The 24,331-nt window shown below is 45.8% G+C and overlaps 1 protein-coding gene across 1 annotated transcript in view; it reads left to right on the forward strand.

Annotated features, from left to right (window-relative positions):
- AMFR (autocrine motility factor receptor) overlaps positions 1-24,331 on the forward strand; it is a 119,607-nt gene that overhangs the window by 82,998 nt on the left and 12,278 nt on the right. The gene's annotated exons all lie outside the window — the stretch shown is intronic.

Genomic DNA, 24,331 nt, shown 5'->3' on the forward strand with positions numbered 1-24,331 from the left:
TACTGTGTACTGTGCGTGTGACCGGTGTGTGTATATACTGTGTACTGTGCATGTGACCGGTGTGTGTATATATACTTTGTACTGTGCGTGTGACCGGTGTGTATATACTGTGTACTGTGCGTGTGACCGGTGTGTATATACTGTGTACTGTGTGTGTGACCGGTGAGTATATACTGTGTGTGTGACCGGTGTGTATATACTGTGTACTGTGCGGGTGACCGGTGTGTATATACTGTGTACTGTGCGGGTGACCGGTGTGTATATACTGTGTACTGTGCGCGTGACCGGTGTGTATATACTGTGTACTGTGCGGGTGACCGGTGTGTATATACTGTGTACTGTCCGGGTGACCGGTGTGTATATACTGTGTGTGTGACCGGTGTGTATATACTGTGTACTGTGCTTGTGACCGCTGTGTATATACTGTGTACTGTGCGTGTGACCGCTGTGTATATACTGTGTACTGTGCGTGTGACCGCTGTGTATATACTGTGTACTGTGCGTGTGACCGGTGTGTATATGTACTGTGCGTGTGACCGGTGTGTATATACTGTGTACTGTGCGTGTGACCGGTGTGTATATACTGTGTACTGTGCGTGTGACCGGTGTGTGTATATACTGTGTACTGTGCGTGTGACCGGTGTGTGTATATACTGTGTACTGTGCGTGTGACCGGTGTGTGTATATACTGTGTACTGTGCGTGTGACCGGTGTGTGTATATACTGTGTACTGTGCGTGTGACCGGTGTGTGTATATACTGTGTACTGTGCGTGTGACCGGTGTGTGTATATACTGTGTACTGTGCATGTGACCGGTGTGTGTATATATACTTTGTACTGTGCGTGTGACCGGTGTGTATATACTGTGTACTGTGCGTGTGACCGGTGTGTATATACTGTGTACTGTGTGTGTGACCGGTGAGTATATACTGTGTGTGTGACCGGTGTGTATATACTGTGTACTGTGCGGGTGACCGGTGTGTATATACTGTGTACTGTGCGGGTGACCGGTGTGTATATACTGTGCACTGTGCGGGTGACCGGTGTGTATATACTGTGCGTGTGACCGGTGTGTGTATATACTATGTACTGTGCGTGTGACCGATGTGTATGTACTGTGTACTGTGCGTGTGACCGCTGTGTATATACTGTGTACTGTGTGCGTGACCGGTGTGTATATACTGTGTACTGTGCGCGTGACCGGTGTGTATATACTGTGTACTGTGCGCGTGACCGGTGTGTATATACTGTGTACTGTACGCGTGACCGGTGTGTATATACTGTGTACTGTGCGCGTGACCGGTGTGTGTATATACTGTGTACTGTGCGCGTGACCGGTGTGTGTATATACTGTGTACTGTGCGCGTGACCGGTGTGTGTATATACTGTGTACTGTGCGCGTGACCGGTGTGTGTATATACTGTGTACCGTGCGCGTGACCGGTGTGTATATACTGTGTACCGTGCGCGTGACCGGTGTACATATACTGTGTACTGTGCGCGTGACCGATGTACATATACTGTGTACTGTGCGTGTGACCGGTGTGTATATACTGTGTACTGTGCGTGTGACCGGTATGTATATACTGTGTACTGTGCGCGTGACCGGTGTGTATATACTGTGTACTGTGCGCGTGACCGGTGTGTGTATATACTGTGTACTGTGCGCGTGACCGGTGTGTGTATATACTGTGTACTGTGCGCGTGACCGGTGTGTGTATATACTGTGTACTGTGCGCGTGACCGGTGTGTGTATATACTGTGTACTGTGCGCGTGACCGGTGTGTGTATATACTGTGTACTGTGCGCGTGACCGGTGTGTATATACTGTGTACTGTGCGCGTGACCGGTGTGTATATACTGTGTACTGTGCGCGTGACCGGTGTACATATACTGTGTACTGTGCGTGTGACCGGTGTACATATACTGTGTACTGTGCGTGTGACCGGTGTGTATATACTGTGTACTGTGCGCGTGACCGGTGTGTATATACTGTGTACTGTGCGGGTGACCGGTGTGTATATACTGTGTACTGTCCGGGTGACCGGTGTGTATATACTGTGTGTGTGACCGGTGTGTATATACTGTGTACTGTGCTTGTGACCGCTGTGTATATACTGTGTACTGTGCGTGTGACCGCTGTGTATATACTGTGTACTGTGCGTGTGACCGCTGTGTATATACTGTGTACTGTGCGTGTGACCGGTGTGTATATGTACTGTGCGTGTGACCGGTGTGTATATACTGTGTACTGTGCGTGTGACCGGTGTGTATATACTGTGTACTGTGCGTGTGACCGGTGTGTGTATATACTGTGTACTGTGCGTGTGACCGGTGTGTGTATATACTGTGTACTGTGCGTGTGACCGGTGTGTGTATATACTGTGTACTGTGCGTGTGACCGGTGTGTGTATATACTGTGTACTGTGCGTGTGACCGGTGTGTGTATATACTGTGTACTGTGCGTGTGACCGGTGTGTGTATATACTGTGTACTGTGCATGTGACCGGTGTGTGTATATATACTTTGTACTGTGCGTGTGACCGGTGTGTATATACTGTGTACTGTGCGTGTGACCGGTGTGTATATACTGTGTACTGTGTGTGTGACCGGTGAGTATATACTGTGTGTGTGACCGGTGTGTATATACTGTGTACTGTGCGGGTGACCGGTGTGTATATACTGTGTACTGTGCGGGTGACCGGTGTGTATATACTGTGTACTGTGCGCGTGACCGGTGTGTATATACTGTGTACTGTGCGGGTGACCGGTGTGTATATACTGTGTACTGTCCGGGTGACCGGTGTGTATATACTGTGTGTGTGACCGGTGTGTATATACTGTGTACTGTGCTTGTGACCGCTGTGTATATACTGTGTACTGTGCGTGTGACCGCTGTGTATATACTGTGTACTGTGCGTGTGACCGCTGTGTATATACTGTGTACTGTGCGTGTGACCGGTGTGTATATGTACTGTGCGTGTGACCGGTGTGTATATACTGTGTACTGTGCGTGTGACCGGCGTGTATATACTGTGTACTGTGCGTGTGACCGGTGTGTGTATATACTGTGTACTGTGCGTGTGACCGGTGTGTGTATATACTGTGTACTGTGCGTGTGACCGGTGTGTGTATATACTGTGTACTGTGCGTGTGACCGGTGTGTGTATATACTGTGTACTGTGCGTGTGACCGGTGTGTGTATATACTGTGTACTGTGCATGTGACCGGTGTGTGTATATATACTTTGTACTGTGCGTGTGACCGGTGTGTATATACTGTGTACTGTGCGTGTGACCGGTGTGTATATACTGTGTACTGTGTGTGTGACCGGTGAGTATATACTGTGTGTGTGACCGGTGTGTATATACTGTGTACTGTGCGGGTGACCGGTGTGTATATACTGTGTACTGTGCGGGTGACCGGTGTGTATATACTGTGCACTGTGCGGGTGACCGGTGTGTATATACTGTGCGTGTGACCGGTGTGTGTATATACTATGTACTGTGCGTGTGACCGATGTGTATGTACTGTGTACTGTGCGTGTGACCGCTGTGTATATACTGTGTACTGTGTGCGTGACCGGTGTGTATATACTGTGTACTGTGCGCGTGACCGGTGTGTATATACTGTGTACTGTGCGCGTGACCGGTGTGTATATACTGTGTACTGTACGCGTGACCGGTGTGTATATACTGTGTACTGTGCGCGTGACCGGTGTGTGTATATACTGTGTACTGTGCGCGTGACCGGTGTGTGTATATACTGTGTACTGTGCGCGTGACCGGTGTGTGTATATACTGTGTACTGTGCGCGTGACCGGTGTGTGTATATACTGTGTACCGTGCGCGTGACCGGTGTGTATATACTGTGTACTGTGCGCGTGACCGGTGTGTATATACTGTGTACTGTGCGCGTGACCGGTGTACATATACTGTGTACTGTGCGCGTGACCGATGTACATATACTGTGTACTGTGCGTGTGACCGGTGTGTATATACTGTGTACTGTGCGTGTGACCGGTATGTATATACTGTGTACTGTGCGCGTGACCGGTGTGTATATACTGTGTACTGTGCGCGTGACCGGTGTGTGTATATACTGTGTACTGTGCGCGTGACCGGTGTGTGTATATACTGTGTACTGTGCGCGTGACCGGTGTGTGTATATACTGTGTACTGTGCGCGTGACCGGTGTGTGTATATACTGTGTACTGTGCGCGTGACCGGTGTGTATATACTGTGTACTGTGCGCGTGACCGGTGTGTATATACTGTGTACTGTGCGCGTGACCGGTGTACATATACTGTGTACTGTGCGTGTGACCGGTGTACATATACTGTGTACTGTGCGTGTGACCGGTGTGTATATACTGTGTACTGTGCGCGTGACCGGTGTGTATATACTGTGTACTGTGCGGGTGACCGGTGTGTACAGTGCTGGCCAAAAGTATTGGCACCCCTGCAATTCTGTCAGATAATACTCAGTTTCTTCCTGAAAATGATTGCAATCACAAATTCTTTGGTATTATTCTCTTCATTTAATTTGTCTTCAATGATAAAAACACAAAAAGAATTGTCCTAAATCCAAATTGGATATAATTCCACACCAAACCTAAAAAAGGGGGGTGGACAAAAGGACTGGCACCCTTTGAAAAATCATGTGATGCTTCTCTAATTCGTGTAATTAGCAGCACCTGTAACTTACCTGTGGCACCTAACAGGTGTTGGCAATAACTAAATCACACTTGCAGCCAGTTAACATGGATTAAAGTTCACTCAACCTCTGTCCTGTGTCCTTGTGTGTACCACATTGAGCATGGAGAAAAGAAAGAAGACCAAAGAACTGTCTGAGGACTTGAGATACCAAATTGTGAGGAAGCATGAGCAATCTCAAGGATACAAGTCCATCTCCAAAGACCTGAATGTTCCTGTGTCTTCCGTGCGCAGTGTCATCAAGAAGTTTAAAGCCCATGGCACTGGGGCTAACCTCCCTAGATGTGGACGGAAAAGAATGATTGACGAGAGATTTCAACGCAAGATTGTGCGGATGGTGGATAAAGAACCTCGACTAACATCCAAACAAGTTCAAGCTGCCCTGCAGTCCGAGGGTGCAACAGTGTCAACCCGTACTATCAGTCGGCGTAGGATACCCAGGAAGACCCAACTTCTTACCCCGAGACATAAAAAAGCCAGGCTGGAGTTTGCAAAACTTACCTGAGAAAGCCTAAAACGTTTTGGAAGAATGTTCTCTGGTCAGATGAGACAAAAGTAGAGCTTTTTGGGAAAAAGCATCAACATAGAGTGTACAGGAAAAAAAAGAGGCATTCAAAGAAAAGAACACGGTCCCTACAGTCAAACATGGCGGAGGTTCCCTGATGTTTTGGGGTTGCTTTGCTGCCTCTGGCACTGGACTGCTTGACCGTGTGCATGGCATTATTAAATCTGAAGACTACCAACAAATTTTACAGCATAATGTAGGGCCCAGTGTGAGAAAGCTGGGTCTCCCTCAGAGGTCATGGGTCTTCCAGCAGGACAATGACCCAAAACACACTTCCAAAAGCACTATAAAATGGTTTGAGAGAAAGCACTGGAGACTTCTAAGGTGGCCAGCAATGAGTCCAGACCTGAATCCCATAGAACACCTGTGGAGAGATCTCAAAATGGCAGTTTGGAGAAGGCACCCTTCAAATATCAGGGACCTGGAGCAGTTTGCCAAAGAAGAATGGTCTACAATTCCAGCAGAGCATTGTAAGAAACTCATTGATGGTTACCGGAAGCGGTTGTTCGCAGTTATTTTGGCTAAAGGTTGTACAACCAAGTATTAGGCTGAGGGTGCCAATACTTTTGTCCGGCCCTTTTTTGGAGTTTTGTGTGAAATGATCAATGATTTGATTTTTGCTTCATTCTCTTTTGTGTTTTTTCCTTGCAAACAAATTAAATGAAGATGATAAGACCAAAGAATTTGTGATTGCAATCATTTTCAGGAAGAAACTGAGTATTATCTGACAGAATTGCAGGGGTGCCAATACTTTTGGCCAGCACTGTATATACTGTGTACTGTGCGTATGACCGGTGTATATATACTGTGTACTGTGCGTGTGACCGGTGTGTATATACTGTGTACTGTGCGTGTGACCGCTGTGTATATGCTGTGTACTGTGCGTGTGACCGCTGTGTATATACTGTGTACTATGCGCGTGACCGGTGTGTATATACTGTGTGCTGTGCGTGTGACCGGTGTGTATATACTGTGTACTGTGCGTGTGACCGGTGTGTATATACTGTGTACTGTGCGTGTGACCGCTGTGTATATACTGTGTACTGTGCGTGTGACCGGTGTACATATACTGTGTACTGTGCGTGTGACCGGTGTACATATACTGTGTACTGTGCGTGTGACCGGTGTACATATACTGTGTACTGTGCGTGTGACCGGTGTGTGTATACTGTGTACTGTGCGTGTGACCGGTGTGTGTATACTGTGTACTGTGCGTGTGACCGGTGTGTGTATACTGTGTACTGTGCGTGTGACCGGTGTACATATACTGTGTACTGTGCGTGTGACCGGTGTGTATATACTGTGTACTGTGCGTGTGACCGGTGTACATAGACTGTGTACTGTGCGTGTGACCGGTGTACATAGACTGTGTACTGTGCGTGTGACCGCTGTGTATAGACTGTGTGTGTGACCGCTGTGTATATACTGTGTACTGTGCGTGTGACCGCTGTGTATATACTGTGTACTGTGCGTGTGACCGCTGTGTATATCCTGTGTACTGTGCGTGTGACCGCTGTGTATATACTGTGTACTGTGCTTGTGACCGCTGTGTATATACTGTGTACTGTGCGTGTGACCGCTGTGTATATACTGTGTACTGTGCGTGTGACCGCTGTGTATATACTGTGTACTGTGCATGTGACCGCTGTATACAACCCCTGGCAAAAATTATGGAATCATCGGGCTCGGAGGATGTTCATTCAGTTGTTCAATGTTGTTGAAAAAAAGCAGATCACAGACATGGCACAAAGCTAAAGTCATTTCAAATGGCAACTTTAGGGCTTTAAGAAACACTAAAAGAAATCAAGATTAAAAATGTGGTACTCAGTAAGGGGAATTTTTTTCAGACCAAGAAGAGGGAAAAATTATGGAATGCAAGCAGGTGTAGTGTTATAGAAACTTAAAACTTAACATTTATTACCATAGGATAAAATATGTGCAAAATACAAGGACATAAAAACACACAGATGAACTGTCTGTGATATACAATAGCCAAAAAACTTCCATATATTGTTGCTTCCAAAGATAAAGATATATGTCATATAAGCATATTATATCTCTGACACAACCAAGGGAAAAATGGCAATAAGAAAAAATGGAGCCTGCGGTACACTATACCAACTGGTTGTGCCTCAAATATGTGAGAACATGGAAACGTTAGCCCTATCAATGGTGACCATTTAACCTTACTATATATAGAAATGGAACATCCTCACCAGTTTTGATATCCGTTCACGCTCTCAGACTTCAGAGTAGCTCCATATGATGGGGGCAGACCAAAACTCATAAGGTCACCAGCCCATCACAAAATACCGCTCCCGACGCGTTTCTTAGCCTTAGCTCGTCATCAGGGGAAAAGGAGAGAAGACATGCGGTATGCAGGCTGCCCAAAATCGCGCAGCTCATTCACCAGACAGCGCCATCTGACACTTTGATAAGTCCTCTTTTAAATCCTGGTCGCGCTATGTTCGCGATCGTGTCACTTCCGGTTCCGGTCAACTGACATCCGGTATGTGGAACGCAGATGCCGGCTGTGACACGCAAGCGTCACTTCCGGTGTGCGCATCACATACAAGGATGAAACCGCACACTACGGAGCGACGATTAAGGGGCACACAAGGTAGCCAACTGACATCTTGTGTTGGATGGTGCCAAGAAGCCCTCCCATCCACAAATACCCCAAACCAGGGCGAGTATCCAGACCATACAGTAGCTGACACTCATCCAGGAACATACCATATATGCGGCGGTATATACTAACCGCGTCTGTTCTGCCCCAGTGGTTCAGGAGCTGGAGATACTTCATGGGTCAAAACCGCACAGTGGGTGCCACGGCCGAGCCCAAGAGCGCACTTGAAACCCAAATAGGGTAATGAAGATAAAAAATATGGAGATGAAAATGAAATTATGAAAAAAAGGGGGAGGTATGAAAAAATATAAGAAGGAATATGAGGGGACCCATGAGGGGAACTAGGAGGGACCGCAAATCACAGAAAAGGAGAGAGAGAGAAACATAAATGTAGGGGGCCAGGGGACCTATAAAAAGCCCTATTAAGTAGCTAACAAAGTCACCCTACCTTACAGTGGAGGTTGGCACCCTAAAGACCTGCGCAGATGGCGCCCCCACTCCTCGACGGCTGTCCCTACACTCCTCTCCCTAGTTCACCCTGCACTTATAGGAATGACCTATAGGACAACTGCTCATTGAGGCCGTGAGGAGCCATTGTACGCAGTCTAAAGATCCACTTCGTCTCTCTTTGCAGAATCAGTTTGTCCTAGTCGCCCCCTCTTGGTGGGGCCATGACTTTATCAATTCCCATAAATCGTATTGTATCCCTGCTGTACGGGTGTACGTTATTCACATGTTTCGCCAGGGGGGTGTCTCTTTTCAGGACAATATCCCTTTGATGTTCCCCCACTCTTCTCCTCAATTCCCTCCTTGTTTTCCCCACATATTCCATTCCACAGACACATTTGGCCATATAGATAATTCCCTTGGATCTACAGTTAATGAAATGTTTGACAACAAATGTTTTCCCGGTGACATTGCTTGTGAAGTCTTTTCCTTGTGTGATAACTTTACATGATACGCATCCACTGCACCTAAAACAACCAATTGTGGAACTTTTCAACCATTTGTTCCCCATATGGCCCATATAGTGACTGTGGACCAATCTGTCCCTAAGGGATCTGCCCTTTTTGTAGGTTATCATGGGTCTAGAGTCGACCACGTCACCAATGTCCTCGTCCATTAATAAAATCGGCCAATGTTTTTGTAGTATCCTACGAACCGTATATGACTGGTTGGTGAATGTAGTGATAAGTCTGCAGAAAGTATTATCCTTATCCAAATTTGGAGATGGGTGTAACAGGGAGGAGCGGTCCCTGGCCAAAGTCCCCTCATAGGCCTCAGCTATTACCTTCTTTGGATAACCCCTCTCATAGAACCTTTTGCAGAGGTCAGTAGCCTGGGCTCTAAAGATGGCATCGTCCGAACAGTTCCTCCGGACCCTCATGAATTGCCCCTTCGGTATGCCCCTCTTAAGGGGGACTGGATGGTTGCTTTCCCACCTGAGGAAAGAATTTGAGGCAGTCGTTTTCCTATATGTACTAGTCCCTATCTCTCCATCCCTTCCTATCCGTATCAAAATGTCAAGGAAGGGCAACTCATGGGGGCCAAACTCAAAAGTGAAATGTAGGTTAAGGTCATTGTAATTCAGCCTTTCCACAAGGTTTCCAAAAGATGTTTTGTCCCCTTTCCACAAAACTAGGACATCATCAATATATCAAACCCATAGCAAAATGTTTTCGCCACCCTCAATGGGGATGTCCCCAAACACCACGGTTTCCTCCCACCAACCCAGGTATAAATTGGCATACGATGGGGCACATGGACTCCCCATCGCAGTACCCCTGAGTTGGTGGAAGTATTTCCCACCGAAGAGGAACACATTTTTTGTCAAGCAGAACTGCAGGGCTTCCATCACAAAATGATTGTGTCGCTCAAATTGTTTGCCTCTCCCAAGAAGGAAAAAGCGTATCGCCTCCAGACCACTATCATGGGGTATTGAGGAGTATAATGACTCGACATCTATGCTAGCTAGAGTCACAACCAGTTGGTATAGTGTACCGCAGGCTCCATTTTTTCTTATTGCCATTTTTCCCTTGGTTGTGTCAGAGATATAATATGCTTATATGACATATATCTTTATCTTTGGAAGCAACAATATATGGAAGTTTTTTGGCTATTGTATATCACAGACAGTTCATCTGTGTGTTTTTATGTCCTTGTATTTTGCACATATTTTATCCTATGGTAATAAATGTTAAGTTTTAAGTTTCTATAACACTACACCTGCTTGCATCTACATTTATTTTCGTGTAGTTATTTCTAAAATCCCCGCTGCTGTATTTTGATAATTGAATAATAAGTGGTATGGCTGGATTTCTGTCAGTAGGTATAGACACCAGCCAGTGGGCCACCGAGGCCAAAGAGGTCTTTTCTGAGCGCACTTTTGCCCAAAAAAAATACACTCCCACTTTTTCGGCCGCTTTTAGAGAATTAACTAAAATTTATAAACAGCAGATTACATCCTGGTGGGAGGTACAAACACTTGAGAATTACCTAAGGGCAGGCATCGTCCCGAGGAACCTCCGGATTACTTTGTTCCCTTCATTTCGGTACAAGAGTCAGACCCTGCTGAGTCTCTGGGAAAAGGAGGCGACCGCGAGTTCTTTAAGATTTATGAAACTGCTTCTAGATGAGGAGAGGATTACATTAGCAGCTTTGAATGAATCATTGAGAACACAAGTGGAATTAACCAAAAAATTTTCCTTGGAACCTGAATTTAATGCTAAGGAAACGCTACTTCAGAACACAATAGAAAGATTTCAATATCATCTGAAGGAACGGAAGCATAAATTCTTTATTAAAGATTTACAAGAGTTCAAGGAAAATAAGGCTTATAATTTTCTCTCTAATAGGAGTCCAAGATATCCGGACACAGACATTTCGTCCACTGACACTGATCTCTCTGAGTCAGAGGTTAGATCCAAATCACATCGTGGTAGACAGAGGGGAAGAGGGGGCGGTAGGATTCGTGGCAGAAATAATAGCAATAGGAGATCCCCCCCCTAGGACTCATTTTTTAGAGGAGGGTTATCCACTACGCAACCGCCTCAATCTGAGCAATCCAGCACCGACATTATGAATCCCCAAATCATAAACCTATCCTCGAGGAGCCTCACTTCCTTAGAACTGGAGGTCTTGGATAGGGGTCTGACTTTTGTGCCGACAACAGACTACAATTCTTTTGAGGTTATAAAGGATGTAAACTTATTTGTGCGCAAGTTGAAGTGGCGCAAGCACTTCATTAAGATTGATAAACAGGCATGCGCAGAACTGGGGGTCCGTGAAGAACTCCTACCTGATATTAGAACCCTTTTTCACCTTGGCGATGCTGATCCTAACCTTGAGGGTAATGGTCCATTCACCAATTTGAAACTGAAGAGCACTAAAATGCCACCCCCACAGAGTGATTTGAGCCCCATTGATGTATTTCTGAACATGGTGACTAATGACCTGAGAGACCTGGAGAATGATTCCAGACGCTTTAGACACAATTTCACTCGTTGTGAGATGCAGGCACTGAGATCACTGGAAAATGATCAACACATTACCATAAAACCTTCGGATAAAGGAGGTAACGTGGTGATCATGGATACCAGTGACTATCACTTGATGTGCAGTGTAATACTAAACGTCAAGGAGTGTTATAGCACATTAAATGCGGACCCCACGAGTAGGTTTTCTCAAGAACTGGAGGAACTGGCAAATGAGGCTATGAGGGATGGTATTTTAAACAAACAGGAGAGAGACTTTATCTGTCCAGTCCATCCAGTTATGTCCACCTTTTATAGTTTACCAAAGGTACATAAGGGCCTGAATCCACTGAAAGGACGCCCCATAATATCCGGGACAAACAATCTAACCCAAAATCTGGGAATATATTTGGAGAAGGTACTTAAACCCTTTGTCTTAAGTTTGAACTCATTTATCGGTGACACCAACGACCTGCTCCGCAAACTAGAAGGTATGACAGTTGATAAAGACGTGACTCTAGCTAGCATAGATGTCGAGTCATTATACTCCTCAATACCCCATGATAGTGGTCTGGAGGCGATACGCTTTTTCCTTCTTGGGAGAGGCAAACAATTTGAGCGACACAATCATTTCGTGATGGAGGCCCTGCAGTTCTGCTTGACAAAAAATGTGTTCCTCTTCGGTGGGAAATACTTCCACCAACTCAGGGGTACTGCGATGGGGAGTCCATGTGCCCCATCGTATGCCAATTTATACCTGGGTTGGTGGGAGGAAACCGTGGTGTTTGGGGACATCCCCATTGAGGGTGGCGAAAACATTTTGCTATGGGTTCGATATATTGATGATGTCCTAGTTTTGTGGAAAGGGGACAAAACATCTTTTGGAAACCTTGTGGAAAGGCTGAATTACAATGACCTTAACCTACATTTCACTTTTGAGTTTGGCCCCCATGAGTTGCCCTTCCTTGACATTTTGATACGGATAGGAAGGGATGGAGAGATAGGGACTAGTACATATAGGAAAACGACTGCCTCAAATTCTTTCCTCAGATGGGAAAGCAACCATCCAGTCCCCCTTAAGAGGGGCATACCGAAGGGGCAATTCATGAGGGTCCGGAGGAACTGTTCGGACGATGCCATCTTTAGAGCCCAGGCTACTGACCTCTGCAAAAGGTTCTATGAGAGGGGTTATCCAAAGAAGGTAATAGCTGAGGCCTATGAGGGGACTTTGGCCAGGGACCGCTCCTCCCTGTTACACCCATCTCCAAATTTGGATAAGGATAATACTTTCTGCAGACTTATCACTACATTCACCAACCAGTCATATACGGTTCGTAGGATACTACAAAAACATTGGCCGATTTTATTAATGGACGAGGACATTGGTGACGTGGTCGACTCTAGACCCATGATAACCTACAAAAAGGGCAGATCCCTTAGGGACAGATTGGTCCACAGTCACTATATGGGCCATATGGGGAACAAATGGTTGAAAAGTTCCACAATTGGTTGTTTTAGGTGCAGTGGATGCGTATCATGTAAAGTTATCACGCAAGGAAAAGACTTCACAAGCAATGTCACCGGGAAAACATTTGTTGTCAAACATTTCATTAACTGTAGATCCAAGGGAATTATCTATATGGCCAAATGTGTCTGTGGAATGGAATATGTGGGGAAAACAAGGAGGGAATTGAGGAGAAGAGTGGGGGAACATCAAAGGGATATTGTCCTGAAAAGAGACACCCCCCTGGCGAAACATGTGAATAACGTACACCCGTACAGCAGGGATACAATACGATTTATGGGAATTGATAAAGTCATGGCCCCACCAAGAGGGGGCGACTGGGACAAACTGATTCTGCAAAGAGAGACGAAGTGGATCTTTAGACTGCGTACAATGGCTCCTCATGGCCTCAATGAGCAGTTGTCCTATAGGTCATTCCTATAAGTGCAGGGTGAACTAGGGAGAGGAGTGTAGGGACAGCCGTCGAGGAGTGGGGGCGCCATCTGCGCAGGTCTTTAGGGTGCCAACCTCCACTGTAAGGTAGGGTGACTTTGTTAGCTACTTAATAGGGCTTTTTATAGGTCCCCTGGCCCCCTACATTTATGTTTCTCTCTCTCTCCTTTTCTGTGATTTGCGGTCCCTCCTAGTTCCCCTCATGGGTCCCCTCATATTCCTTCTTATATTTTTTCATACCTCCCCCTTTTTTTCATAATTTCATTTTCATCTCCATATTTTTTATCTTCATTACCCTATTTGGGTATCAAGTGCGCTCTTGGGCTCGGCCGTGGCACCCACTGTGCGGTTTTGACCTATGAAGTATCTCCAGCTCCTGAACCACTGGGGCAGAACAGACGCGGTTAGTATATACCGCCGCATATATGGTATGTTCCTGGATGAGTGTCAGCTACTGTATGGTCTGGATACTCGCCCTGGTTTGGGGTATTTGTGGATGGGAGGGCTTCTTGGCACCATCCAACACAAGATGTCAGTTGGCTACCTTGTGTGCCCCTTAATCGTCGCTCCGTTGTGTGCGGTTTCTTCCTTGTATGTGATGCGCACACCGGAAGTGACGCTTGCGTGTCACAGCCGGCATCTGCGTTCCACATACCGGATGTCAGTTGACCGGAACCGGAAGTGACACGATCGCGAACATAGCGCGACCAGGATTTAAAAGAGGACTTATCAAAGTGTCAGATGGCGCTGTCTGGTGAATGAGCTGCGCGATTTTGGGCAGCCTGCATACCGCATGTCTTCTCTCCTTTTCCCCTGATGACGAGCTAAGGCTAAGAAACGCGTCGGGAGCGGTATTTTGTGATGGGCTGGTGACCTTATGAGTTTTGGTCTGCCCCCATCATATGGAGCTACTCTGAAGTCTGAGAGCGTGAACGGATATCAAAACTGGTGAGGATGTTCCATTTCTATATATAGTAAGGTTAAATGGTCACCATTGATAGGGCTAACGTTTCCATGTTCTCACATATTTGAGGCACAACCAGTTGGTATAGTGTACCGCAGGCTCCATTTTTTCTTATTGCCATTTTTCCCTTGGTTGTGTCAGAGATATAATATGCTTATATGACATATATCTTTATCTTTGGAAGCAACAATATATGGAAGTTTTTTGGCTATTGTATATCACAGACAGTTCATCTGTGTGTTTTTATGTCCTTGTATTTTGCACATATTTTATCCTATGGTAATAAATGTTAAGTTTTAAGTTTCTATAACACTACACCTGCTTGCATCTACATTTATTTTCGTGTAGTTATTTCTAAAATCCCCGCTGCTGTATTTTAAAAATTATGGAATCACTCAATTCTGAGGAAAAAATTATGGAATCATGAAAAACAAACACACACAAGAACACTCCAATACATCACTAGTATTTTGTTCCACCAGCTCTGGCTTTAATAACAGCTTGCAGTCTCTGAGGCATGGACCTAATGAGTGACAAACAGTACTCTTCATCAATCTGGCACCAACTTTCTCTGATTGCTGTGGCCAGATAAGCTTTGCAGGTTGGAGCCTTGTCATGGACCATTTTCTTCAACTTCCACCAAAGATTTTCAATTGGATTGAGATCCGGACTATTTGCAGGCCATGACATTGACCTTATGTGTCTTCTTTCAAGGAATGTTTTCACAGTTTTTGCTCTATGGCAGGATGCATTATCATCTTGAAAAATGATGTCATCATCCCCAAACATCCTTTCAATTGATGGGATAAGAAAACTGTCGAAAATATCAATGTAAACTTGGGCATTTATTGAAGATGTAATGACAGCCATCTCCCCAGTGCCTTTACCTGACATGCAGCCCCATATCATCAATGACTGTGGAAATTTGCATGTTCTCTTCATGCGGTCATCTTTATAAATCTCATTGGAACGGCACCAAACAAAAGTTCCAGCATCATCACCTTGCCCAATGCAGATTCGCGATTCATCACTGAATATGACTTTCATCCAGTCATCCACAGTCCACAATTGCTTTTCCTTAGCCCATTATAACCTTGTTTTTTTCTGTTTAGGTGTTAATGATCACTTATGTTTAGCTTTTCTGTATGTAAATGCCATTTCCTTTAGGCAGTTTCTTACAGTTTGGTCAAAGACATTGACTCCAGTTTCCTCCCATTCGTTCCTCATTAGTTTTGTTGTGCATTTCCGGTTTTGGAGACATATTGCTTTAAGTTTCCGGTCTTGACTCTTTGATGTCTTCCTTGATCTACCAATATGTTTGCCTTTAACAACCTTCCCATGTTTGTATTTGGTCCAGATTTTAGACACAGCTGACTGTGAACAACAACATTGCATGATGATTTACCTTCTTTAAAGAGTTTGATAATACTCTCCTTTGTTTCAATTGGCATGTCTCGTGTTGGATCTATGATTCATGTCAGTCCACTTGGTGCAACAACTCTCCAAGGTGTGATCACTCCTTTTTAGATGCAGACTAACGAGCAGATCTAATTTGATGCAGGTATTAGTTTTGGAAATGAAAATTTACAGGGTGATTCCATAATTTTTTCCTCAGAATTGAGTGATTCCAAATTTTTTTCCCTCGGCTTGGTCTGGAAAAAAATTACCTTTACTGGGTACTACATTTTTCTCTTTATTTCTTTTAGTGTTTCTTAAAGCCACAAAGTTGCCATTTGGAATGATTTTAGTCTTGTGCCATGTGTGTGATCTGTTTTTTTTCAACAACATTAAACAACTGAATGAACATCATCCGAGCCGGGTGATTCCATAATTTTTGCCAGGGGTTGTATATACTGTGCGTGTGACCGATGTGTATGTAGTGTGTACTGTGTGTGTGACCGGTGTGTATATACTGTGTACTGTGCGTGTGACCGGTGTGTATATACTGTATACTGTGCGTGTGACCGGTGTGTATATACTGTGTGTGTGACCGGTGTATATATACCGTGTGTGTATATATATATTGTGTGTGACCGGTTTATAATATCTACTGTGTGTGTAACAGCCTGTGCCCGCGATGTACTGTACCTGGGTGACCGCCTGTGCCCGCCATGTACTGTACCTGGGTGACCGCCTGTGCCCGCCATGTACTGTACCTGGGTGATCGCCTGTGCCTGCCATGTACTGTACCTGGGTGACCGCCTGTGCCCGCCATGTACTGTACCTGGGTGACCGCCTGTGCCCGCCATGTACTGTACCTGGGTGACTGCCTGTGCCCGCCATGTACTGTACCTGGGTGACCGCCTGTGCCCGCCATGTACTGTACCTGGGTGACTGCCTGTGCCCGCCATGTACTGTACCTGGGTGACCGCCTGTGCCCGCCATGTACTGTACCTGGGTGACCGCCTGTGCCCGCCATGTACTGTACCTGGGTGACCGCCTGTGCCCGCCATGTACTGTACCTGGGTGACCGCCTGTGCCCGCCATGTACTGTACCTGGGTGACCGCCTGTGCCCGCCATGTACTGTACCTGGGTGACCTCCTGTGCTCGCCATGTACTGTACCTGTGTGTCTGCCATCTGTTTTACCTATGTGTCCGCCTGTGCCCGCGATGTGCTGTACCTGGGTGACCGCCTGTGCCCGCGATGTCCTGTACCTGTGTGACCACCTGTGACCCCGCGATGTGCTCTACCTGTGTGACGCCGCGATGTGCTCTACCTGTGTGACGCCGCGATGTGCTCTACCTGTGTGACGCCGCGATGTGCTCTACCTGTGTGACGCCGCGATGTGCTCTACCTGTGTGACGCCGCGATGTGCTCTACCTGTGTGACGCCGCGATGTGCTCTACCTGTGTGACGCCGCGATGTGCTCTACCTGTGTGACGCCGCGATGTGCTCTACCTGTGTGACGCCGCGATGTGCTCTACCTGTGTGACGCCGCGATGTGCTCTACCTGTGTGACGCCGCGATGTGCTCTACCTGTGTGACGCCGCGATGTGCTCTACCTGTGTGACGCCGCGATGTGCTCTACCTGTGTGACGCCGCGATGTGCTCTACCTGTGTGACCACCTGTGCTTGCGATGTGCTGTACCTGTGTGACCCCGTGATGTACTGAACCTGTGTGTCCACCTGTGCCTGCGATATGCTGTACCTGTGTGTCCGCGATATGCTGTACCTGTGTCCGCTTGTACCCGCGATATGCTGTACCTGTGTGTCCGCCTGTGCCCGCGATGTGCTGTACCTCTGTGTCCGCCTGTGCCCGCGATATGCTGTACCTGTGTTTCCGCGTGTGCCCGCGATATGCTGTACCTGTGTCCGCTTGTGCCCGCGATATGCTGTACCTGTGTCCGCGTGTGCCAGCGATATGCTGTACCTGTGTGCCCACGATATGCTGTACCTATGTGTCCGCGTGTGCTCGCGATATGCTGTACCTGTGTGTCCGCGATATGCTGTACCTGTGTCCGACTGTACCTTTGTGACCACCTGTGACCCTGCAATGTACTGTACCTATGACCGCCTGTGCCCGTGATGTACTGTACCTGTGTGACCCCGCTATGTACTGTACCAGTGTGTCCGCCTGTGCTTGCGATATGCTGTACCTGTGTGTCCGCCTGTGCTTGCGATATGCTGTACCTGTATGACCGCCTGTGCTTGCGATGTACTGTAACTGTGTGACCGCCTGTGCTTGCGATGTACTGTACCAGTGTGACCCCCGCGATGTGCTGTACCTGTGTGGCCCCCGCGATGTGCTGTACCTGTGTGGCCCCCGCGATGTGCTGTACCTGTGTGGCCTCCTGTGCCCGCTATGTGCTGTACGACCGCCCTGTGTACGCCATATACTGTATTTCTGTAACACCTGACTGTGAATATATGACCGACCTGTGTGTCTGACCTCACTTTCGGCCGTGTCTGCCCTTTATAATCTTAATATCAAAAATGCGGACACTGCAGGAAATGAGGTCAGACAGAGCACAAGTGACTCCATCTGCTTCAAGAAAGTCACTGGCCCCCGGCCTCACACCTTGAGGAAATTTTACAGCTTGTCACCTCTGTCTGCTGATTTTCAGTGCTTATTTCACCCTCGGTAAAGCTGATGGTGAACTTCACAACAGAACAGAGGCAATAACAATGTAACACCTGCAGATTGTGTTGCAGAAACCTTTCTATGAGTACACAGCCCACTACATCGTCTCGGGTGTCAGGAGATGATCAGTCTTATTCTCTTCAGCCCAGATTTTTTTCTTCGCTGGTGCTGCGTTATTCTGTGGATTTACCTTTTAGGGGTATTTTTTTCGTTGCTGAATTTGTAGCTGAAATTTCTGAGACTTACAAAATCTTTTCTGTTCCTCTTGGGTTGTTTCGGATGAATAGGACGGTTGCAGAAATAAAATCTTCAACTTGTGCCTAAACCCTTTAGGGCTTATCCATGTGGGACCTATTAGCATCAGATTTACTGTAAAAAAAAAAAAAAAATTTTTCAGTATCAGCCTCATGGAGGAGTTAGTCTGCTGCAGAGCTTTTGTAATGGCTAGACGACTGATCATCTCAAAAATGTCAGATCTAGTGGGGTGCAATATTAGGCCGGTGGTTTTAATATGGCTGATTTGTAGGGTGTATACACAGATGACACAACTGCGTATATCTGGATGACCTGTCAGATATACACTTTATATTGTACTTATGACACCGTCGTTTATACCTAAGGCCTCATTCATCTGATTTTCTTGCGTACGATAAAAATGGGACCGATGGGTTGATTGGAGTTTGATCGGAGTTTGATCGGAGTTTGATCGGAATCTGACTGATAGAAGAGACCCGTCAGTTTCTTTTTTTTTTTCGTCACGGTTCTCCTGAGATGGGAATATCTCTACAAATGTATGTGTTCCCTCTCGTGCATATGGCAGCGCTGCGGCCGGTGTCATCAGAGCACATTGTGGGTGAGAGCCGGGCACCTGAGGTGCCCCCGAGCCCCAGGAGATTATCTCACTGCCCGCCCCGCTGTTGGCTCACACCACTTTTTAGATTAGTCCTGCGCTGGGATTGGAGGGTCAGATATCTGTCAAGAATGTGTTGAAAGTCAGAGCACATGATATCGCTGGAAGTGGAGCAAAGAGCAGGCGAGTTTCTCTCATTGATCGCTCTCTTGTGAAGTTTTCTCACTCAAAGAAAAAGCATCTGTGAACATAAAATAGCCGTAATGTCTCCCGACTCCTCCATATACAGTACAGACCAAAAGTTTGGACACACCTTCTTATTTAAAGATTTTTCTGTATTTTCATGAGTATGAAAATTGTACATTCACACTGAAGGCATCAAAACTATGAATTAACACATGTGGAATTATATACTTAACAAAAAAGTGTGAAACAACTGAAAATAGTCTTATATTCTAGGTTCTTCAAAGTAGCCACCTTTTGCTTTGATGACTGCTTTGCACACTCTTGGCATTCTCTTGATGAGCTTCAAGAGGTAGTCACCGGAAATGGTTTTCACTTCACAGGTGTGCCCTGTCAGGTTTAATAAGTGGGATTTCTTGCCTTATAAATGGGGTTGGGACCATCAGTTGTGTTGTGCAGAAGTCAGGTGGATACACAGCTGATATTCTAACAGTCTATTCAGTAGGACTTTGTATTATGGCAAGAAAAAAGCAGCTAAGTAAAGAAAAACGAGTGGCCATCATTAGTTTAAGAAATGAAGGTCAGTCAGTCCGAAAAATTGGGCAAACTTTGAAAGTGTCCCCAAGTGCAGTTGCAAAAACCATCAAGCGCTACAAAGAAACTGGCTCACATGAGGACCGCCCCAGGAAAGGAAGACCTAGAGTCACCTCTGCTTCTGAGGATAAGTTTATCTGAGTCACCAGCCTCAGAAATAGCAGGTTAACAATGCTCAGATTAGAGACCAGGTCAATGCCACACAGAGTTCTAGCAGCAGACACATCTCTACAACAACTGTTAAGAGGAGACTTTGTGCAGCAGGCCTTCATGGTAAAATAGCTGCTAGGAAACCTCTGCTAAGGACAGGCAACAAGCAGAAGAGACTTGTTTGGGCTAAAGAACACAAGGAATGGACATTAGACCAGTGGAAATCTGTGCTTTGGTGTGATGAGTCCAAATTTGAGATCTTTGGTTCCAACCACCGTGTCTTTGTGCGATGCAGAAAAGGTGGACGGATGGACTCTACATGCCTGGTTCCCACCGTGAAGCATGGAGGAGGAGGTGTGATGGTGTGGGGTTCTTTGCTGGTGACACTGTTGGGGATTTATTCAAAATTGAAGGCATACTGAACCAGCATGGCTACCACAGCATCTTGCAGCGGCATGCTATTCCATCCGGTTTGCGTTTAGTTGGACCATCATTTATTTTTCATCAGGACAATGACCCCAAACCGACCTCCAGGCTGTGTAAGGGTTATTTGACCAAGAAGGAGAGTGATGGGGTGCTACGCCAGATGACCTGGCCTCCACAGTCACCAGACCTGAACCCAATCGAGATGGTTTGGGGTGAGCTGGACCGCAGAGTGAAGGCAAAAGGGCCAACAAGTGCTAAGCATCTCTGGGAACTCCTTCAAGATTGTTGGAAGACCATTTCCGGTGACTACCTCTTGAAGCACATCAAGAGAATGCCAAGAGTGTGCAAAGCAGTCATCAAAGCAAAAGGTGGCTACTTTGAAGAACCTAGAAAATAAGACATATTTTCAGTTGTTTCACACTTTTTTGTTAAGTATATAATTCCACATGTGTTAATTCATAGTTTTGATGCCTTCAGTGTGAATGTACAATTTTCATAGTCATGAAAATACAGAAAAATCTTTAAATGAGAAGGTGTGTCCAAACTTTTGGTCTGTACTGTACATGCATACTCAGAGCAGTTGCGTGTTTGTGTGTTTCCATTGGGGAGAGGGGAGTAAAGTGTTCTCAACACATTAAAGTCAACAAACTGAGCCTTACTCACCCTCCCTGGGTCCAGCACTGAATCTCCGCTGTCACATAGTCAGCGCTACAGCTAATCACTGAGCTCACTGATTGGCTGCAGTGCTGTTGACCACCACAGGGGGGGAGAGAATATTTCATGGTGCCCATTGAATTGAGCTGTCCATATAATGCTCTAATAGGCCGTGTCACCAGAGAGTCTGGTTTTGTTAATGATGGACCCCCCTCTATAAAAATTCTTCTATTTAAGGGATTCTCTGGAATGTTTCCTTTTTGAGATCCCACCATCTAGCACAATAATCTATGTGCCCACGATGCAGAAATGCTCTGGATTTTTTCCTGAGCGTTTCTGCATCTCCCTGGCAGAAAAAACGCATGTGGATTGTACATGTGGATTGTACATGTGGATTGTACATGTGGATTGTACATGCGGATTGTACATGCGGATTGTACATGCGGATTGTACATGCGGATTGTACATGCGGATTGTACATGCGGTTTCCTGCCAGGGACATGCGGATGTGAAGCGTTCTTCACTTGCATTTCCGCATGCGGGTTGACAAGCGCTTTCCAAGCGATTTTAGCATCACTTGGAAAGTGCTTGACAACTTGGTCACATTATATAAATCCACGCAACCGGCATGGATTTATATAATGTGACCGAAAGAATGGTAAAAAATAAATATATACTTACTTTGTGATGGCCCCGGTGTCCTTGTCTTGGCTTGCCAGCAGCTCGCGATAGACTAAAGGACCTGCCGACGTCAGCGGTCGCGTGACCCGTCACATGACTAAATGACGTCACCGCAGGTCCTTTTCAGACCATCGCAAGCTACCGGAAAGCCAGGACGCATCACTAAGGCCACCGGGGGCCATCAGAAGGTAAGTATAATGTATATTTTTTATTTTATTCTTTATTTAACAGATGAGTAGCTGAAAAAACAAAGCAATAAACAGAATACAACTATATATGGTCCAAATGAATCCATATTACTGCCAAAATGACTAAAACTCGGACAGACCATCATATACATGATACTGGGGAGTCTCTGCGTTGCAGAAAAAAGTGACGGCCATTAGAGTCCATTTGGAAATTGTAAAAAATATTTATTATTTATTTGATAAATCAATGCAGATTTCATATATATACACAAGCATTCCACAGTAAAGGAACATGATGCTGAGGACAGTAATACAAACTATAAAAATACAACTATAAAAACATGTGACACAGCGGCAACACGTAGCTAGCCTATTCAGCAGTGTATGGAAATATCGTTGCTGCCTTGCCAGTACGCGGTTGCTTTGCTGTCCTGATGCGTCCATCCATTATTTGAAAAGTAAGTCCTCTAATGGTGATGAGCTGAATATTCCTATTTACCGAGGAAGGGGCTACTGGTATTCTGGACATATCAGCCTCGTATATAGTAATCTGTGAGCTGGTGTCAGGAAGAAGCAGACAGTGGAGCAGCCATTGCTGACTATTTTAGGAGACTGTGCCTTAAAAATAGCCCCCGAGTTTCCAGCATGTAAGACGTGACTTGTGCTGCCAGACAGAGGGTTTAGCATTGGGGGTCTCCAATGTTGCTGGTAAAATGAGGGATTAGAAATAAATCACAGGATATTTTTGGGGTGCTCGACACTTACGGTGAGGCTAAGTGCCCACGATGCAGAAATGCTGCAGATTTTTTCCGCATCTTCCTGGCAGGAAAAACGCATGTGGTTTTTACATGCGTTTTTCCTGCCAGGTAGAAGCGTTTGTCAAGCCTTTTTGTATGCATTTCCGCATGAAGGTTGTCAAGCGCTTTCCAAGCGATTTTAGCATCACTTGGAAAAGTGCTTGACAACTTGGTCACACTATATAAATCCATGCAAACGGCAACCGGCATGGATTTATATAGTGTGACCAAGTTAATAATTAAAAAAAAGAATAAAAATGGTAAATAAAAAATAAAGATTATACTTACCTTCCGATTGCCACCGGTATTTTCTCTGCTCCGTCCGGTCTGTTGTATGGCTCGCGATGGTCTAAAAGGACCTGCGGTGACGTCATGCAGTCATGTGACAGGTCACGCAACCGCCGACGTCAGCGGTCGCATGACCTGTCACATGACTAAATGACGTCATGGCAGGTCCTTTCACACCACCGTGACCCATACAACAGACCGGACGCATCATACAGGAGACCGGGGGCCATCGGAAGGTAAGTATAATCTTTATATTTTATTTTAAATTATTTTTTTAACAGGTTCTATGGTAACCCGAGTCTGGAGGAGAGTCTCTTCTTCTCCAGAATCGGGTACCATCCGCACATAGAATCGCATAATATCCACATGTTCAAATGTGTTCACGCGGATATTAAGCGTTTCAATGCAAGTCAGTGGTGGCAATTACGCTGCATGTCCGCAAAATTAATGGACATGCTGCGTATTTTTCTGCAATGATGATCCGCAGCGGAAATTTCCGCAGCATGTGCACAGCACATGCGGATTATCATAGGGGACCATTGGGCACGTATTACCATGCGTTTTTAAGCGTTTTCGCTGCGGGAATTCCGCAGCAAAAACGCTTGAAAAACGCATAGTGGGCACGCAGCCTAAATCCTCTGCTGGACAAGTCTTGAGATTTGCAATCTGCAACCACAAGTCAAGCAGGTTTGGATACTTTTTTTTACAACTTTTGAACCAGGTTTTCTTTCTAGTTTTCAGTTGTCTCTGAGCTGGTGTGTGTAGACAAGATGCCATAATGTCTCCCATAAACAGCACACATAGACTTTACTGCTTTACTGTCTCAAAAGCAGCAGCATAGAGGATATTATACAGAAATACTGAGCAGTGTGGCTGTGAATCCAGCTCTAGAGTGCAGAAACAAACACTTAGGGTATACGCATATGACATATTCATGCCACAAAACCCGCCTGAAAAAAGCGCTTAAAAATAACCTATGTGAAAACGACTTGCTGTGCACTTGTTCAGTCTTGAGCTTTTTTTAACCGCTTCATGTTTGCAAAGACACAAAGCAGATAAAAGAAGTGACCTGATCATTCTTCAGGCAGCGTTCTAAAAACAAAGCAACGAAGACACACACCACTAGCGATTTCCCA

This window comes from Phyllobates terribilis, unplaced genomic scaffold (assembly GCF_046119375.1).
Source record: "Phyllobates terribilis strain yellow unplaced genomic scaffold, ASM4611937v1 Scaffold_13__5_contigs__length_258822181, whole genome shotgun sequence".
Classification (NCBI taxonomy): Eukaryota; Metazoa; Chordata; class Amphibia; order Anura; family Dendrobatidae; genus Phyllobates; species Phyllobates terribilis.